The sequence below is a fragment of the Haliaeetus albicilla genome, chromosome 15, assembly GCF_947461875.1.
Source record: "Haliaeetus albicilla chromosome 15, bHalAlb1.1, whole genome shotgun sequence".
Classification (NCBI taxonomy): Eukaryota; Metazoa; Chordata; class Aves; order Accipitriformes; family Accipitridae; genus Haliaeetus; species Haliaeetus albicilla.
The window spans coordinates 3,354,943-3,371,495 of NC_091497.1; positions in this window are offsets into that span (position 1 = coordinate 3,354,943).

The following is a 16,553-nucleotide window of genomic DNA, read 5'->3' on the forward strand; positions in this document are numbered from 1 at the left end:
CTGCATTGTCCAAGATGGTTGTCCACTCTTCCTGTGAATTCCTTTGTTTGTAGTATTTCAAACAGAGCTACCCAATGACTTCTGAATTTTAAGCTCAAGTTACAAATTTTCAGTGAATGTGAAATATTGAATATGAAAAACCCTGGAAAATTTGTTGTTTCGATTCCTTAACAGTTAGAAAATCAGATCTGAAAAGTTGACAAGTACTATAAAAAAATTTGCACAGTTTTAATTTTTTTACCTGACTCCAATTTTCATAATAATGGCTCAATCAGATTCTTAACTTGTTCTGTTCTTTTTATCCACTTTAAATTTAGATGCTATCCAGCATGAATAAAAGGGGGTGAAATATGGCCTCTGGTGACTAATTATAGGACTTGCTTGCTTTTACTGTTACAAACATTCTGAGCTTCCCGTTACAGTTATACAGTTCTTTCCTTAAATTCAGAACACTGTGTGTGTGTATGTGTGTATTTATGATCTTTTAAGATGGTATATGATTCATTTCTTCTGTTTTATCTTCTTCCCCTACATTATTCAGCATCTTCTGTCTACCTTCTCTCTTTTTTAAATGTGTTCAATTAATTTAGTTCTCCATAAATGCAAATTTGTAGAAGCCTACACATGCTTTTCTTAGGCATTCAAGCTAACTAAAAATTGAAACTCTGGATTAGACACACTTCCTTTTCCAGTTAACTTAGAAATACACATTTCAATCCAAAACACTAGACCTTTCAAGAGAGCAGCTTCGGGGGTTTCTATTCTGCCAAGCTCAGGTCTGAGACATAACTGTAAGTTTAAATTATAGTTTAATTTCTCTCTGCATTTCACTGCCTGAGATGTGTGGAGCTTCTGTCATGATTAAACTGAAGTAAAAGACTGAGGTGAGCTTCAGCTTAGCCATCATTCTTAGTCAAGATAAATGTTCAAATGAAGAGTATGAATTTGTTTTCTGTCATATGCAAGAAAATTGTCTAGAGCGGTCCAGCCTTACTGTGCTACCTACAAGGGAAGAACCACCAGTAAAACATGTAGTCCCTATTTCTGTTAGGACTTGAAGTATTCACAGACACACTATCATAAAATTTTCTTATTTAGGAAGAAAATTTTGTTACTCCTGTTATGGTTCATAACAAAGCTTTCCAGCCTTTATTAAGTAATTTATGACTTTTTTTTTTCAGTAAGCTATTTTTTAAGTCTTTCTTCAAAGATTAAGCTGATTTCATATAGGAAAACTGACATCATCTTTTGCTGATCAACAGGATATCCTGAATTCTGGAGTGAAAGGTCACAGACTCTTGAACAGCTTTCACCTGGCAGTATGAATTTATATTATCCTGATAACGTAGCACTTCATATTACCACTGCCTGCCAAGATGGTAAGAAGTGACCAAAGCTCTACTGTAAAAGCTGATGTAAGATTTTTCCTTTGAATATTTGAGGAGATAGGCAATTTTCTAAAGCACCGTTTTAATATTTATTTTTACTATTGGGAAATACATTAACATTTTGGTAGGCAATTTAGCTGCTATGCTGTGTGCAGAAGCAAGTATTTATTGTAGTTACTGTGTATCCAATAACTGGAATTTGTGACAGCAGCAATTTGTTCATGTTTTTTACTGCTTCTAAGTCTGTTTATTCTTGTTATGTTTCTTTAAATCAGTAACAAATCCCCTGCCATTTTAAGACTTTTCCTGCAGTGAGATAAACATGGATGAAGCATGACATACAATGAAACTAACAAATGTATTTGAGCTTTTTTTAGGGTTTCAGTAAGGATTTGAGCAGAACTCAAGTTGCAGAAGGTATTTACATACCCACCGAGTATTCACCTCAGCATGACCCAGACACTGTTATTTTCATTTGTGGGAGAACGTGTCAGCCTACTTTCTAGAAAAACTTCAAGTTTCAGTACAGCCTGGTCAAGCACAATAAAAAATATTTTCAAAAATTGAAGTAAAAATCCCACAATATTAATTCCACAAGCTTACTAGAAAGGGAGGGAATGCCATTCTTCCTAAGGTTTTAAATATGTTCTCAGCTGTCTTTCCTTTACATCAATGAGATGGTGATGGCACTTAGGTGTAATTGCTCTGTGAATGAGGAAAATGAGATGTTTGGAAGTCTTAAAATAATGGAGAAATACCTGGTGGAGGAAGTGAAGGTGCAGTTGGAACTGGTAGCTAAACCACCGTGAAATGAAGACCCTGCAGGCCTTTTTTATGATTTTAAACACAGCTGGACAAATAATGAAAATATGCCTTATGTGAGTAGATAAATATGTGAAGTCTTTGTTTCTCTTTTTCAAATCTTGGCAAAACATGTCACATGATAGTGGTATATTGACAGTCTCTTGAGATATGCCTGGTAGGCATTTAAGTCCTGAAGATGGACATTTTAAAATTTGCAGTCATTGCAATGAGCTATCACAAGTAACTTACAAAATAGAAAAGGATTCATGTTTCAATATAGTTTTGAGGATCAAATAATGGAATAATTATTCTTTACTCTAGAGTAGCTGAGAGGACCAAGGCTAAGATAGCCAGCAATGTGAGCACTGTCTGGGTAGCAAGAAGGAGACTTGTGGATCAGTGTGTGCTCAGGACTCCACAAACAACACCATAGCATCCTTTGTTTCCAGGAGAAGAATAAGGAGAATGTTAGGATAGAGAAAATGTCTTCCTCAAAATGGACAGGACAGATCTTTTCACAGACCTTGATTTTACTAGAATCCAGTGTATGGCCTTTGGTGCCCTGTGAGGTTATGCGTCAGGTGCGTGTTAGGCATGTGATGGAGAAGAGTATGGGATGCAGGTCACTACTGCTGGTGGATGTACCTTTTGGTGTGGGCTCTACAGATTTGCAAATGCAGGTGCTGTGTAGCACACTAGCTCCACAAACCTACAAGCCAGACCTATCCAGTAGGCATATCACAGAAGCTGAATGCATGGCTATGAATGGAAAAGACTGGCACTGCAGAGCTGCCAATCCTTGGTGGCTAGGAACCATAGGTGAAGGGTGGAATGAGCAGGTACTGTATTAAGTGTGTGAGACTTCTGATGCCTATCCTAAAAAAAGGACTTGACTTTGATTCCAGAGACACGTCTACACAAAACCATAGTCACACGTAAGCTTGGGTCTGGGTATAGGGAAAGTATACAGCTGTCCTAAAAGATGGGGAATGGTAGGAAATGACAAAATGACTACAGACTTCCTATCTACTCTACCTGTTCCAGAGCCCTGGAAAAATAACATTATAGAAGTGGCCACTGGTGTTCTTCCTCAGGAAGAAGTGGAGTGAGTATGGCAGAAGTTGCTGCTGCTGTAAGGACAAGGGGGATAAGGGTAGCTAGCGTCTCCTTACGTCAGTTATAGTACCAAACCTACTTGCCATTCCTGTGCTTTCTGAGGGTGACTGAGTCAGCTTGTTGCTCCAGGGTCCTGCCTCAGCTCCATGACTCCTTCTCTTCCTCCTCACTTTTAGCTTCACCACCACCCTCATTAATTTCTTAAATTTTTCCTTTAAAAAAAAAACCAAAACCCCGAACACATGAATAGCACATGTTATACAGTGATAGTCAATGAAAATATAACTGTCAGATATTTGAGTCTTATATATTCTACTCACTTATCATGGCAAAACACCACACAAAGGAAAAAGCATGGTAAGTAGCTACAAGCAACTAGTGAAAACCAACACAGATGAGAAACTGAAAGGCCTGACCAGGAGCTACCTTTCCTGGCAAGCAGCTGTTTTCATGCCTCTGAGAAGATCTGCCCCGGCCGCAGCACACCCGCTCCCTCCGAGAGCCAGACTGGGTGCACAGGGACAGGGCACCTGCCCCCGCACAGGCAGCTGTAGTCACAGCCACCTACGGAGCAACGACACCTGTCTTCCCTGCCAAGAATTTTGGATTTGCTAGTAAAATGACTGCTGACATTCACACTATTGCAGTGTTCAGTGAGCGATGTTTAGCTTATTCTGTTTTGCTCTTCACAATGAATAATTCTTCTACCTTTTTGGATGATGCTCGAGAATAATGAATAATTTTAAAATCAGTTTTATTTTTTTCATGCCTAAGTAAATAAAAAGGTAAGCAGAGGAAGCAAGCCACCTTAAGCTGAGTGAAAGGAAAGGTATTTCAGATGTTGGAAGGCTAGCTATCTCTTCACTTGCAGTGGAAAGTCTAGTCTGCCATTTAATAAGGTTGGGGCTTCACACTTTGGGTACATGTAGAAATTGTCATGTGTGGTATAATTTCTAAATGTGCCTTCATTAAAACTTTCCCGGATAGGGATTAAAAGAGTGTAATTTGTCAGTGAACCAGAAATCAGTGCAGGGGCTGTGGTTCAAGCTGATAAGGCCTTGGAGGAAATTCCCTCCTACTGTTAGGAAAACTGGAAAGCGGAAACCTGAAGTATGACTGCTTTAGCTGATAAGAGAAAAATAAAATTATCTTAAACTAAGGAAGGTTTTTTTTTCACTCTCTCTATTAGATTTATCAAGAGGAAAATATTGATACAATTTATCATTAAACTGAAAGTTAAGTACACACAAATTTTTTTTTTTTTGTTCATGCCAGCTCTATTAATTGACTTCTTAGATTATAAAGTATGACGTGACTAAATTGGTAAGTGGTGTAAGCTGAGGTAGCATGAATAAGTTTTCAGTTTGCTGTCATTCCTTTTAAGCTTCTACTTAAAATGACTGCAAATTGCTCAACTGATGTTAATATGACCCTTCATCTGAAATAGAATTATTAAACACTTTGGCTTTATCAGCTGTGCTGTAGTTTGCAGTATTTGGAAGACGTGGTGAAAGAGTTTTATCAAAATGAGTAACAGCTTTCCCTTCAATTTCTGTAGTCAAATTATCCAATTTTCACTTATTTCATACCTGTGCGATGCCTGCTGAAGGACTGAGGTAAAGGTTATCTTTGACTGTAAAGCTTATGTTACTGTGTGCATATGCTTACATATATTATGTGAAGGACAGCAGAAGCTGAGGCTCCAGTTTGCTGTTACGAAAACTCCTGACTGCTTTCCTATTTGCTTGTGTGATAGTTTTATAAGCATTTGCTTTTAAAACTTACAAATTCTGGTTGATGCTTTAACATTGTCACTTGGCACGCTGCTGCATCATGAAATACCTTTTCATTTGTGTATCCATCATAGGTTGGGAGGCTGGGACAGCAGTAGTCATTTGTACTTGTTCAGTCATCTAAGTGAATTGCCCTGGGCGATGGGTTTGCTCTGTCTGGGAGAAGAAATTTCTTCCTTTTCTCTGAAATGAGAGAGGAGATGGAGAGTGAAGTGCCCAGGGTAAGACAGAGATCTTGCCACAGATGACAAAGGATCACTGGCAATAAGGGTAGATGTGCAGGCAGGGGAAGGTGGGAGACAAAGACATTGAGAAGAAGGACAATATGCTTTAATAGCAGAACTAATCAAAAGCGGAAAGGACAAACCATGCACAACCTCCGTACGTGGAGACGGGAAGATCCGGTGAGCTCTCAGTGATGAAAAAGCTAGGACATAAAGCAGATTCAAATATATTTGGTTTTCATATTTAATTGTATTTTATCTGCTCTGTATTTCTTGCAAATAGCAGTAATGTGTTCAGTTCTGCTTCCCAGGCATGCAGCTTCAAAAGAATTTAATTGTAAACCAAAAGACTCACACCTCCAGTGGTATTTTGGAAAGACTATATTTAAGCTTTGGGTGGAGACAGGTGGAGAATATGACTGAAGAGTCAGTACTGAATGGAAACAAGTGCCTGGAGCATGGGTACGAGCTTTCAAGACAGAACGTAGGCGAAGAGTTTTAATCTCAGGTATGTGCCTCTGGCTGTGTCTCAGGTCTGAGGCCAGAACGCTGCTGGACCTCTGTTCAGAGCTGGAGCATTCACACAGCCCAAGCCCCTGGCAAATCCCTGCTCGGTGGCCAAGGTTGGTTGGGACTCTGCAATGGACTGATACACTTTGGTACCTCTAATCAATCAGTGATTGTGGCACTCCTTAGCCGTTAGGAAGCAATCTTGATAATGGGGCCAGATGTTTTGATTCAACCTGCTCATTTAGAAAGAAAGTACATGAGGCCCAGCTGAATTAACACAGAAAGCCTCAAACAAGAAGAATGATTTGCTCACAGCTCTTCTACACAACCCTCGACACACAAGTATTTTCTCAGAGCCATTCTTGGTTCTCTCGTAGTCAGTGCTTGGAGCTTCCATGACTTTTCTGTCACTGCCTGTAGTGTTTGCAAGTGTTTTTCTCTCTCTGATGCACACTGAAGCAATACTTAGTGAAGTCTCTCTGCTGGCAGTCCCAGAGGGGCCTGGTACAGGGTTTTTTGGTTTGGATGGTGACTAGTGCTTTTGCTTTGTCATCTTTTTTTTGAATGACATTTTCCTGTTACAACTGTTTCACTCAGAGTAATTTTTTTTGTCCGCTAGCTTAAAGGCATATTGACTAATACCTACCAGCTTTTCTAGGCCATTCTACAAAATAAAGTTGAAAATTGTCCCTAAATACCCCATTAAAAAAAAAAAAGAAAAAAAAATGGAACATTTTATAGCATTTTGGTTTAAGAACGCTTTTTACTTAGTATAGTGCTTTTGTAAGGTCATATTTTACCTTGGTATGTGCTGTTCCTTATATGTGTAATGCAGGTTGGAATGTAAACTTTCTTCCTCATTCACAAAATCTGCATGGTCTTTCAAGTGAATATACAGGAGGACATGCTGCTAAATACTAGAGAGGCAGTATTCAGTATGTATTTAAACTTAAGATTTATTAAAAAAGGAAGTGGTAGATAAAAATACTAAATATATACATAGATATATTTTGGGAAAAAATTTCATTTGAAAATGAATTTTTCCTTCCAAAAACTCCCACCAATAAAATAAGTAGGTGGAGTCTGAAAGACAAAATACCATTAGCTTTTGATTATATGTGCAGGTTGTTGCCACAAGGAGAGTCTCACTCTCTCACCTTCCATTTCTTTTGTTTGCTCTAGAACTGGGAACTGTGGCTGTTCTGTGAGTCAGTTCAATGAGCTGAGCACATGGAAAACCAGTCCACAAAAAAAAATAAAATTAGAGATGTTTCCATTGGATCAACTTGGCAAAGTGGTTAAACTGAAGAACACCCTGCCACCACTGAGAACTGACTCAAAACCCCTCACATATGGGACTGAGCTAGACCCCTTCTCAGTGAGAGACACATATTCTCAACTAGCACAAACTCAGAAAGCTACTTGACATTTTAGACACCAGTTTTTCACCTATACAACTTATGCTTCATTGTGATTCCTGTCTGTGCTTCTTTTATTACTACTGAACTGTGAAATGGAGGTTTTGAAAAATATTTGTGTTACAGTAGCAGTTTGTAAACACAGAATTTGCTACTATTCATAAAAATGTGTACTTTATAATAGTATACTTGCTCTTTTTTAGTGACAGTATTACTCATATTTGTCTTTTGAAAGGCTAAAACTCAAGTAATAAATAAGTTTTGCAGAGTTTGGGGTTTTTTGTTTGTTTGTTAGGGGTTTTTTTAGGCTTTGGGATTACAAAGTAGCATTGCAACACTTCAGACAGTATCTATCATGGCAAATCAGGGAACTAGAATGAGAATAAGACTCTTAAACAAAATAAGGACATGTAGAAACATGATTTTCTAATTTTGGGGAAATGCTCAAATGCATAGCGTTTGTTTCCATTTTGTTCTGTTTGCTTATTTAGTTCTCTCCTTACATGTGTTGCACTATCTGACATTCAGGTCAGCTGGGCAAGGGTAGTTTGGTATGGTAAACACACTCTGCAAGCACTGCAACGGTAGGCAAAGGAATCCATTTATTCAGGGCAAGTCTAGAGTGTTTAACAGGAAAGGCAATGTATACTGAGGTTGATGAGATAGATTTCATGGTATTCCATAGCTTGTTGAAACTGTGTAATAAATGGGATACTAAGAACTGGACAAAGAGGAGAAATGGATCTTTGCCTCTAATATCTGTATCACTGATAGTAGGTACTGCCCCTCTCGACCTCCTTGGCTCAGCATCCAGCTGCAGTTTTGAGCATTTGAATGTAACTATGAAAAATGACCTGACATTGTTCTCCCAAGAGTTTGCATTGTTCATTGTAGGCTTATTAAACGCTATCACCACTCATGTAGAGATCTGTTTATTAAGCAGATATATTTGCACTACTATTATGTTCTCTGGTTTCCCTGCAGAAACACAAATAGGAATAAGTGTACTCAGTTTCTATACAAGTCACTTTCTATACAAACATACATAAGCCTGATTCCAGTCCCATTTACTCTTATGATATCAAACACTGCTCATTTTAAGTGCTGGCATTCTCAAGAGCTAGATGAAGAATTCTTGTACACATTAAACAGTAGCAGAAAGGGTAGAGATGTGGGATGTGTGGAGAAAGGAGTCATTACCATTCAGCAAGCCTCCCACTTGCTACTGAAAATCTCTCTATATTGGGCTCAGGGAGTGCAGTGGAAAGACTGCAGAAGATAGCTTTTCTATTTGCTTCAGCAGAAATGCATGACTTAGTTAATGCCAATCGACACTGATTCTCTCAGTGCAAAGTATTACCAGACACTTCAATATCTGCAGTTTTTAAGACACAACACTTGGAGGAGGAGCACGGGAACAAGCTGATAAAAGTTGTCACAGTTCCATTTCCATTAGTGGAACCACCATACTGATTTATACCAGCTGAACGTGTGCTAACAAGGCACCCACAGGGACGTTGTGTCGAATTTAGAAAAGAACAACTCACTTTTTTGCAGTATTTTTAAAAAAACATTTAAGGTCTTACAGAGGGGATAACACTGTTCAGTTTTGCGTGTTTTGGATCAGACTGTGTAAAACCATTTATTTATTGAACTTAATTTCCTTATGAGAGTCCCATAAAAAGAGGCATGGTAAGTGTCAGAGGAAAAGGATGGAGGATCATTTTTGGGGGATCAGGCTTATTTGTTTATTTTAGCTAAACATGTATATAACGCCCGAATTTTTGGCCCACCAGATGTCCCAGTGTTTTCTATAATAATTCATACTTCATTCTAGCAATATTCTAGCTATGAATATAGCTAGATGGATGGGACTGTGCCTCACAGAACAATCTAGCATAGGGAAAGATCACAAAGGAACAAACAAAATGTATGTTAAAAACATTGAAATTTTAGCCTTCTATAAAAACTCTATGAGCAAGCCAGCTGATAAAACTTTAGCACAGTTTGCTTTATTCATGTATTTTTATTGTATATATGAATTTTTGAGGCATTGGATAGCTTCTCAGGGTTAAATCCCCACTTTTACTCCCCCCCCTTTTTTTTTGCAAATTGATTAATAATCAATGCCTTTCTATTGTTTCCAGCTAAGAATGTCAGTCATTTCACTACAATATATTATTCATTGTTTTCAATGGACCTTAGTGCGAGGTCATATTGACCTTGTGTAAATTTTGCTTTAAGAACTAACAGCTATTAACAATAGATCTCTGGTGCATTTGTTTCTGCATGTCTTGTTGGCATCATATGAAAAGCATTTTGAAAGTATAAGTAAAACCCATCAGTTTCAACAGAAATAATGACCCCATTTGCCATGGAAACTAAAGGACTTTATGAAAATGCACTGAGCTGTTTTCCATACTAAGGTGAAATTATTCTAAAAATAGGACCGTGCTTAGAGTAAACTGGCCAAGTTGCAGAGATTTTATGTTCTGAGACTTTTCAAGCAAAATATAAACACTTCTGAATATTTTTGAGAAAGTCAACAATCAAATTCCTTGTTTTTGAATATTTCTTTTCTTTCAAAGATAGAAGGAAAAAATCAAAACAACAAATGACTTTTTATAACAGCAGATGGCCAGTATAAGTAAACAGCTGAAATGTAAAGTGACATTTAAAACAAGTCTGTAAGAAAGTTATAATAAATATATGTCACTACAACATACCCTTCCCTTCCCCCTTCCCCCTTCCTCTCCTCTCCTCTCCTCTCCTCTCCTCTCCTCTCCTCTCCTCTCCTCTCCTCTCCTCTCCTCTCCTTTCCTTTCCTAAGGCTGGGCAGCAGGAGAAAAGGGGACTGTGGTAAAATTGCTAAAATAAAGATTCGTGCTAAAGACTGTAGGAAATACTGAGGATTACATAAACCAGTAAGAACTGGAAAGAACCATATTAAAATAAAGGCAGAAGTAGGTAGTAGGGAAAAAGTACTGAAAAGATAATGAAAGATGAAATTAAGAGTCATCAGAATAGAATCATGAATGCAGTAAAATAAACCAAATCAATCAACCAATAAGCAAAAGGGCTAAATTGTGGCTTTACTGTTTGACTTGCATGTAGAGCAGCATGCCCTCATGGTGTCCCAGGGATTAGAGTGGGGACCATTGTACAGCTCTGAAAGTAAGTCTGATTCCCAGTTCCAGTCCTCTGATTTACAAGTAAATTTTTTGGGGGACGTCCCATGTCAGCTGTACACCTGGCACAAGTGCTATCGCTGGTTTGGTCTTTCCCTCAAGAAAAGGTGTTTGTGGAAAAATTCTGAGCTCTCTTCCCAAAAGCGCTGCCTTACATATCTAAAATTTTGGGATCATGAAGACTTTCACAGCTGTTCATATGTTTCTAGACAATGTCATGGACCAAGTTTCTGTCATTTAATCTCCTCACAAATGTAATTTTCTATCCCTTGGTGTGTGGAAGGCCACTGAAACTGCAGAGCTACTGTGTGCCTCAGTGCTAGTGGGATTCTCAAAGTAGGTTTTGCCATGTAGCACGATGGATGCATGTGCCACGTCTTTCATTGATACCAATGCTTCAGCACACTTGCCTGGCATGTGTGTTGGCTTGTTTCAGATGTTACTTCTGCCTAATTTGGAGCTGGCACTTAAATCCAGATCTCCCCAGTATCCTGAGCACTATGAGACATAATGACAGGAGTGTTTCTTCATCTCTTGTGTTGATGCAGACAACAGGTGTAAAGTAGAAACCAGTATTGAGGATGGCAAGTATTACTGTACAATAAACTGTTTTACCAAGTTTATCATTCCTATATTGTGTATGCTTTAGAAACTCAGAAGCATAGAAGTTCTCACCAATATTTCAATATTATGTATTAGTATATATTTCAAAATCCATTAGTTACTTGGAAATATAAATTTGGGCAGATATAGTCATCCAGCAAAGTTGTGGTGTAGTAGCTCATGGTACTCAACCGCAGTCAGAGTGATCAAGAGCATTGATTTTGTACTTGAAAGTCAAGTTGCTACAAAACCACTGTAAGCAGGAGTTATGAGCAACTGAAGGTGCATTTGAGCTGGGTAAGAAACAGGAAGCCATTTTAGATGACAATGAGGATGGGAGCAATAAAGAAAATTGTTACTCTGAGCTAGGAGGTCACCTATTGCTGACAGGACTTGTTTGTCAGCTGTCAGTCCACAGGCTGATTGAAGATAAACTTGGAAGTTACCAGGAAGCTGTGGTGGCAATGAGGTTACTACACTTCTGCCTAATAGTCTTTGGTTCAGAAGAAGAGTTGGGACATGTATGGGTGAGGCTAGAAAGACAGATAGGCTGGTCAAGCCAGCAGTACAAATTACACAGTTAGACCAGGACTGGTCTTCTGTCATCTTCGCTGCATCATACTTTTCTTTTAAGTAAGTTGGGGAGGTGGTTCAACATGCTGAAATGAAACAGAAATGTTTCACATACTCCCATGGTGTATGTGAGCTCAAAGGGTTTTTAAAAGGACCAGACCAGCAATACTTTGCAGTTATGGGCCAATGAATGTGATTTAGGGTGGTCTTATGAAGAGTTCTGAAAAAGAGTTTGCCCCAGGAGGGGTAAACTAATAGGATGAGTACATGACTGGGAGCTACCAACCAGCTGACACTGGGAACATCCTACAGCAACTCTGTAGAAAAAAATTAGGTACACACTGGGCTGTACAGAGCCTTTGACTCTACAGCACTTCGTTAGAGTATAGGATATCTAGGTCCAGATATTTAAATAAAAGAATAGTAAGAGAAGAGACAAAGAAAGATTCACCACAGAAAATTTATTCAGTTAGGCTGTTTAGGGCAGCTGGAAACCCTCCCTTTCCCCAGAACTCCCTTTCCCCAGAAAAGTTTATTTCAAATCCTTTTTTCCATGTCACACTGAACAAAAATATCAACAAAGGTTTCTTCGTCTAGTCATGAGGCACATGCCTCACCTTCTTCTCAGAGTTTACTACCAGAAAGTGAAGTGGTTCACTGTGAAATTATTCCACATCCCCTATCCTCCTCACCTTACTTTGCATTGTACAAGAAACTAAATTAATGAGAAAGGATCTTATTAGGCTACAGGGCATCTGAAAGTTAAGTACTGCCTGGAAAGTGTTGCAGTGCTTCAGTACCTCTAGGGATTTTGGTCTTAGTGACACTATGGAAGATATTACTTCTCTATGGAAGACAGGCCAAAATTTTGCTGTCACTTTAAAAATTTACCTTTGTGGTTATGGCAAAAAAAAAAGCTTGTAGTGACATTCCAGTGTATATTTATTAATCATAAACTGATTAAGGAATCTGTCAAATTACACTTACTCTAAGCTTTGAGCTGTGCAGTTTAGCAGTTCAAATTTAAAAACCTGCAGAAACTAGTAAATCTCAGGAAGGATAGAATTTGCCCTAAAGGCCACCTAGAGGATGAAAAGAGATGAAGTGATAGCTAAAGAATTTTCACTGTTAAAAAGATGTCTCAGCAGGAGATTATAGTGTTTTTTCCTCTGTAAAACTTAAAATTTTGAGAATTAGTCTAAAAATGAGTATGAATACTTTTCCTATTTAGCTTTTTTTGGATTTCTGCATTAGAAATGGCACCTGCTTTTACACATGTGTTATTCCATAGAAGACACAGTTAAGAGGATAATTTATATGAGCAGAAGTTGAAGCTGGCCTAGAATCACTGAATAATATTAATGTTCTTTCAACAGATCAGTAATTTAATTCGTTACATTCATTTAATATAACTATTCAAATGGGAGTTGGGTATAATTATCTTTTAGTCCCTGACTTTGCACCTCTGGGGCCACAAATCAATGCTTGGTAAGGACGACAACAATTATTCTAATCAAAGGGATGTAATACACACTAAGTTAGTTGGTTTCATTTCTTAGAGGGCTAAAGTCTTCACAGAACTACACTGAGATTTGGCACAGTTTGTGAGCTGGCAGGCTTTGCTCTAAGGAGAAATGAGCATCAGCAGAGAAATACGGTCTCACCCCACTGGGAAGCTGAAGCGTGGTTCCATGAACAATTAACACAATTATGCATTGTGACTGTCTGTTCCACACCAGCCTCTCATAAGACCATAAACCTGGTCTCAACTGTCATGATCGGTAGTACTCTGAGCTCAGCTTTCTCCTTGAAAAAGCAATTAGCATAAAACCAGCACCAAACTACAATGCATGGAGTCAACCACTGCTCTGCTTTAGCCTTCTGATTTCTCTTATTGCACCGGATTTCTTTCTTAATTCCCATTTGACAGTGAGGTGTGTACAAATATTTGGCTTTGAAACATATAATCAAGTATTTATAAACAAGTATACCTTGTAAAAAAATATTCCATAATGTTTAACCTTTTAACAATTTTTCTTTTATCTATGATAATGAAATTAAAAATATAGGACTTACAGTAAGTTAGGAAGATTCAGTACAAAAGTAATCAAGGGATATATAATATTTTATTTATTTCTGTACACTAACAGAAGCTATACTAAACCCTCACATGGTTGTGTGCTAATAAAATCACTGGATGTTTTCATAACAGGAAATATTTATGAGGAACAGAAATGTTTAATTTGAATATATTACCTGTTCCTTCTGGTTGGGTTTAGCACTGAGATGTGCTTGCTTTAGATGATATCCTTTTAATCCTGGAAAAACTGTAGACTAGAAGACAGATTTACAAAATGAGGAGGAAAATGGAATTCTGAAAGACATACAGTAATTCAGATTAGGAAACTTTCTTTCCCTGCTTGCCATTTTAATGTCGCTTTTTTCTTCAGAAGAAGATTTCACTGAGCTTCCTTGATATAAGAGAACAGGTTCAGATAAGGGCTTAGTATTAGATCAAGGAAGTGACTGAGGTAGGCATTAGGTTTGACACCTCAGAAGAGGAAGATATTTGTCGCTTTTTACATACAGAATACAGAACGATGATACAAGCGTATATGCAACAAGAAGGAATTCCAGTCTCCAGGCCTTGGCTCTTTGATGTTTAAACTAGTCAAGCAGATCTGGACAGACCCTAGTAAAATCTCCAGGAGGCTTGCTTTCAGGTATTATGAGTTCTGTATACTGTGGGTTTTGTATGATGCTGCTTTTTCTCTGACAGATGCTGTTTTGTTTTACTAAATCTTATGTGTCTCCCCCTTTGTGAGATAAACTGTAAGCACAGCCTCTGAATATCTTTAGGATCTAGACCTGAGAGAGCCTAATGAGAGAAACGTTTAGTGTCTGTCCAGATCCTGGCTGGAATCCTGGTCGAAGACTGCTCAACCATTGCAAGGTGGGGATAGCCCTAAGGGTACTTGGAGATCATTTTCCAGGCCACTTGTGAAACCTTAAAATGCACAAACAGACAAAAACAAACAAAAATCCCCCACTCGTTGCTACTAATGTGCCTCTAGATTTCAGTGGAAACAAGCAACACAATCGCAGATTTTGTTTGTGCTGTGTTTGTACCAAATAGTTCGCTGTAAATGTTACCTGAATGTGGCCCGCAGTTGTCAAGTCTCTGGCTCCTATTCAAGTTTTGTCTTCTCTAGTTAATTTAGCTGCGTTATCGGCAGTGGAGATTATTAGCAATGATAGAGCAGAAAAGATTGCTAATGCCTAGATAGACTATCAGATAACCCCAAATATGTTTTGAATAATCCTGCTGAGACATCTTCTAAGTAGTGTCTTTTAAAGCAGTCTGCATGGAAAAGCCTTGGACAAAAAGCAACCTCATCAGAGCATATATGAAATTTTTTTTGATGTACATCATACTGTCTGAATAAAACGGCACTGTGAAAAAATAAATGTGAAGTAGTATACTGAGTTAGTCAATCACAACAGGACTGATGCCATAAGGTAATTACGCAGCAAATCAAAGATTTTTTTTTTGTTATTTGCTATGTTGTTATCACAATGTGATTAAAATTGAGTGTATATCCATGCCTTGGTGAAGATTTCACCGTATAACTGAAATTTTGTGCACAGTGTGCCTTTAAGAATCTTTCAACTCAATTTTCTCAGCATGCTTGCTAAATGTATATTATAAGCTGCAGCAATGCCGATGTGTTTTGGAACATAAGAAAAAAAAAACAACTTAAAAATTATAAGATTTCAGGTAATATAAAATTAATTATATTACTCTAGCCATCAAATATGTGGGAGAAACAATTAAATCTTAAAAAAATAACACAACCAAACCAACCAACCACCCCCAATAACACAAAACCACCATTGCCATGGAAAGGTAAGCAAATATAAAGAGTAATGGAGACAACAAGTTATGTCCATGTATTTTACTTAGGTGAAATCCTCCGTACAAGATAGTGTTCTGAAAGTCTTGGACTCTGTCTGAATCCCTTTGGTACTAAGGTCAAGTTGATCAGAAAGATAAACAATAACAAAGTGACTGAGTTATTGATGTACTTGTCTTTAAAATGTAGTATTTAACTGACTTTACAATTCTTTTCATGGACATAGTGGCTACACAGAGAGCCTAGAGTGACTACTTCTTATATAGACCTTCATAACTGTGCGATAAATAGCCCTTTTGTTACCTTTCTGTCCTGATGCTGGATGGGACTAACTTGCAAGACAAGGGCACTTGTGTTGAGCCTCTCAGTCCTGCTCCATAACCAGCCATATTACAGGACCTACTGAAACCAGCCATGCTACCATTCCTTAAATCTACGGGGTTTTGGGGTTTTGTTTTGTTTGTTTGTTTGGTTGGTTGGTTTTGTCCTCAGTGGAAACTAGTAGAAAGCATAGAAGAAATAAATAAGTTTCAGTCAGCAGAGTCTTGTCCTGAGCTTTTAGTCAAAATGAAGCCAGATGAGCATCCTGACCTGTTAGCTGAGACTTGTGGTTTACTGCATTTTAAATGTACCCTTTGATGATCAAATATACATTTATGATGAAGATAATCAAGTGGACAAAGTAAACTAACCCCAGATTTCTGGTTGGATAGTAGTGATCTGTAACAATTATTTAGCACACAACTGAGTAAAAACAGTCTGAAAATAGTTAACTGGTCAAAGACCAGAGAGTCAAATTTGTAAGGAATGCAGTGGACATCAAGCAATTTTGACTAAATAATTACTTAAAATTATTCCCAAATAATTATTTTCACTTTTTTTTCAAGTTTTGAAGAGGTAATTAAAGTTGTGAGTGTGTGTGCAATCCAGTTTTGGGTTAAAGAGTTTATATTTACACACTTTTCTCTAGAGATATATTAAATATTGTTATACCTGGTAGCACAAACCTGTCCCTGTTATGA